At 45.4% G+C, this 4,642-nt stretch overlaps 1 non-coding gene across 1 annotated transcript; it reads right to left on the reverse strand.

Annotated features, from left to right (window-relative positions):
* Positions 1–4,073: 4,073 nt before the first annotated feature.
* On the reverse strand, positions 4,074–4,145 carry TRNAD-GUC. Its single transcript has one exon. It is a non-coding gene; the product is annotated as a tRNA-Asp (tRNA).
* Between the last annotated feature and the right edge of the window lie 497 nt (positions 4,146–4,642).

The raw sequence follows: 4,642 nt of genomic DNA on the forward strand, positions 1-4,642 counted from the left end.
CTCTCCTTTGCTGCACTCATTCCCAGTGATGCCAGGGCCCCAAATTGGTTCCCCAGCTGCACTGGAGGAGTTGTTCCAGCAATGTGGGGTCTAATTCTGCATTGTCTAAAACTAGAGATGATTGTCTTCCATCCATCCATGTCAGGTCCCTCTTGTGTTGCCATCCCACCATTTGAGCAATCATGCAAAGCATGGAAGTACCCATCAATCTCATCCTCAATGGCTCTGATCCCACACAGCCTGCTAACCTCTGCCTGGAGTTCCCTCACCTGCACCTCCAGGGCCTCAATCCGGGCACATGTGGGACAGCTGAGGGGACTCCAAGCCATCCCACTGCCCCCTGGCCCCTGAGGACCCACCAGGCAACCCCTGCAGGCAGAGGGCCCGGGTGCGGCTGATCCACCCAAAGGCTCCATCTGGGTGGAGGCCTCAGAGGAGCCCTAGGTGGGAGGCAGCATTGAGACAGGGTCCCTGGCTGCACTCCGAGTCACCACCCCCATTAACACTCCCTCATCTAAAGACTCTGGAGACTGTCCAAAGCCACCGACTGACAAGTGGAGTCTCAGGTCCCTCCTGCTCTCCTCCCTGCGTCCACTCCTGTGCAAACTCCAGTGCACCCCTAAAGAGCGTGCCTGTTTGCAGAGCTCGGGAGAGCAGCTCCCACCTGGCGCAGCTAAATATTGGTGGGAGGGGAGGAAAACCCCTTCCCGATCCCCTACAGTTGGCCTGGCTGGCCTGGCTCCTCCTCCCTTTTTCCCCCTACCCCTGCCCTGCCCAACTTACCTTGATTCAACTGTCATCTCCTTGCTTGCTGCTCCACTCAGTGTGGTCGGCGGGGGAAACCAAGGGCTCATGTGAGCTGACACACACGTGCGCCTTCTTCAGTGTCCAAACCTGACTGGCGGGTATTATGAGATATATGATTATAACTGGCTTAAAGAGCTGGTAGAGGAACACAATCAAATTGTCGTTAGTACAGTTCTTTACAGTAGTTGCACTACATAGAAGAGTCTAATTTCTAAGGCACTGGTGACATCTAGTTCCACTACAATTTTAGCTTAATCCTGTACCATTCAAGGTATTGGGAGTGTCCTGGAGACCGCAAGAAAAGGGACCAGGAAGCCCCACCCACAGGGTACAGTGCAGGAAAAAAACACGAAAATAGATAAACAAACACAAAACAGCCACTCACCTGCAGGCGGAATGATGTCGGATGAGTGAAGAGAAGAACCCGTGTGGTTTGTAAGTCACGCCTTTATACAATTAAGGCCTGCAGATGACATCACGAGGACGCACCAGCCAGTGGGGATAAAAGTGGCTGCCGGCAGATAGGCAGGGAGAGCAAGTGAAGAGGTGGAGGCTCTCCAGCTGGCACGAACTGGAAACGCCAGGACGACAGGTGGCAGTAGAAGTGGCAAGGTTCCCCCACCCCAGGGGTGCTGAGGTTGAGCCCCAGGAGGGGAGGAGCACTGGGGGCGACTTCCCCCTAGTCTCGTTGAAGAGGTTAGGTGGTGGAGACACCAAATGGCAGCGCAACCGGAACGGTGACCTGGAGGAAGAGGCTGAGGCCAACTCCGGGGAAGTGGAAGTTTTCACACCTGGTCACTCCCAGGTACCAGATCGGGGAGCTGGGTTGGGGGCTGAAAGGAAAGAGGGACCCTACGGGACCAGTGTTGAGGGAGCACTGCCAAGCATAGGCAAGAGAGCTAGAAAAGCTGGCCAGTAGGACACTGAATGAGAAGACCCTTTTGGGTTCTTTTTTTTCTTCTTGTCTTCATTTTGTTTTCTTTACCCCCACTCAACAGGGGCACCCATACCGACCCCAGGAATAGAGCCAACTGGCTCAAGGGGGTTCCAGGCTTAGGGCCTGAATTGGCTAACTATCCTTCCCCAAGGAGAAAAAGCGGATACAGTATAGGGCCCGAGGAAGCAGGGGGTCAGGCTAGATGATCTGTTCAAGTTCCTCCTGACACTAGCTACTATGAATATCCACACTGGAGAGGTGGCCATGTCAAGACCTGGTGTCCCACCAGAGGTTGATGTAAGGCTGAGGTGCAGGGGAGGTGGAGCCCCACAAACATCCCACAAACAGAGCGGTCATCCCTGAGGGGACCTTCGAGGCTACCCCCACAACCTAACATAACATTTAAAGACATGGTAGATGAGTTCAGGTGAGGTCAAAGGGGCAACTGAAGCCCACCTTGAGGAATCCACGAAGCTAGAGAGCGTACGTCCTCTACAGTTTGGACCAAGGCGGCACGTGAGCAGGCATTTGAAGCCAGGTGGACGCAGGGAGTTTTGCCACTGAAATCCATAAGGAGCAGAATCAAGTCCTTTCTGCTATTGATGTTCAAAAAGAGCACGACATTTAATTTTGTTTTAGTGCTTTTGAAATATTGATTGATAACTTTGACTCCAAATTCCCATCATCTCAGGTACATTTCAACATTCTGCTTTCTCTTGTGCTACAGAAATTTTCTTAATTTTAAAATTTCTGATACTGCAACAACTGAAGTACAGCTGAGCTTACTCACTAAAAGCAAGGAATACATCAACTGTTTGCAATAAAATATATTCACCAACTTCTGCCAGATATTATTGGATGATTTTGAATTAGTTGGTCAAAGAATTCTAAGTATAAAATAATAAGGAAGAAAACAAGTAGACTTCCTTGGTTCCTCCTTGTCATGGAAAACAAAGTGATACATTTCTTTTGTTTTCTGTCCTAGTCAAAAGCTTGCTTAATATTAATTTCCTCTTTAAAAAAAAAACAACAACCTCTCCAAACAACTTAAAGGGCAAATCTACTCCACACTCTCAATAGCCTTCTTAGCACTGAGATTTAACATTATTCCTTCTTATTGCTTGTTGTTTGAGTTCTCAATTGTTCTTATTTATGAATATTATAGAAAATGTTCTTTTTTTTTCTACAAACACTGCATGAACTAAATACACAGTGATCTGAGCAGTTCTGAAATTTCTACTTTGTCCTGCCCATTGATGGTAGCTCTAGTGATATTTTTCTCTAGTCCTCTAACCACACAAGGGACTAGCATGACTCTACCTTTTCTCTTGAAATGTGCATATTTTCCCAAAATATTCTTCACTTCTTAGTCCTTACCCTATGCTTTGAAACAATACGTATATGCTGACTTCAGTGGCTTGTAACTATAGTCAAGAAAATGAAATGAGAGGATGAAGAAAAGTATACATGACAGAGGGAGAAAAGGATGTCACTATTAGATTAGTATTTAACAGACAATAGTCCCTAATCAGAGTTCAATTGTACTTTGTCTTCAGATTTACTGTCACTGGATCCAAAACTTGTGAAGTGCTCTTATTTCTAACATTAGCCCAGTTAAAAGCAAGACAGCAGTGTTTTTAAAGCAGCAAATCTGGGGAAGAAAGCAAGTGATTTAAAGAAAGGAACATACTTGATTATTAAAAAATAAGGCATGGAATAGTTTTGACTTCCAACAGGTATTAACCTTCTAGCTATCTTTAGAGTCTGAAAATGGAACTATGGTTTGAAAATGCTCTTCTTCCAACTTGTTCTCAATATAAGGAAATTAGCTTGGAGATCTCCAATACAAATCTTGGGGCTACATCATTCCAGGTCACAGGTGGGAAAGAATTTTTGATCATGTGGAGCTGTTTTATTCAGTCATTGAATAAGGGCATTTAACCCCCATATGTACTTAAATACCTATTGGAATTACATGACAATATTTATTCTAAACAGTTATTTCCAGTAACTGTACTACATACAAGAGCCAAAATTCTGAGGTACTTGCTGACATCTGGTTCTCCAACACTGAGAATTCACAGACAGCCTGAAGAAACAAAGCTAAAAAGGGTGCTCTGAAGTCCCAACCTACAGAGAGACTTTACCACTGAATATTGATTCAGTTGAAAGTGCTTGAGTATAACTAGAGTTAATGCAGCTGTTTAATGCCTGGCTCTGAATGATTGCAATCAATAGAAACATCACATTTCATCTTAGATTCATAGATGTTAGGGTCAGAAGGGACCTCAATAGATCATCGAGTCTGACCCCCAAAACATGTAGCAGCCTCCCCATCAGGGAATTGAACCCCGGTCTCCTGCATGACAGGCAGGGATACTTACTACTATACTAACGAGGAGTGCTTGAGACAATAGCACTACAATCCAATGCTGGAGGAAAAGGAGAAAAAGAGAGGGGGTGCAGGACTTTTAGTTCCCCCAATCACAAACAAAAAACCCCTTTCAAATTCAGCCCTCAGATCTAGAGCATTTTTTGTTTCGAGAAAACCTAGACCTTTTCCTGAGCTATACCAGACATAGAATAGGGCTAAGGTATTGTAAGAGGAAAAAAACCCCAAAATAACTCTTATAGCTTAAAAAGGAGAGTCGTTTTTAAATAAACATGGATTCGAATAAGGCTAGCAAAATGAAGCATTCCCGTGGTCTATAGGTGAGCATATGTAATGGTATTTACTCACCCCGCCCCCAAGTTCATATACAAATCAATAATACTATGCTGAATTGCTTTATAACTAGGTTAACAAAGCAGGTAACACAGCTCTCTCGTAGAATAAGTGGGGGGCTCTTAAAAGAGCCTTTGGGTTAAGAGGTTCTGGGGACGAAGCCAGAAGCAGGT

The sequence above is a fragment of the Alligator sinensis genome, unplaced genomic scaffold (assembly GCF_000455745.1).
Source record: "Alligator sinensis unplaced genomic scaffold, ASM45574v1 scaffold73_1, whole genome shotgun sequence".
Classification (NCBI taxonomy): Eukaryota; Metazoa; Chordata; order Crocodylia; family Alligatoridae; genus Alligator; species Alligator sinensis.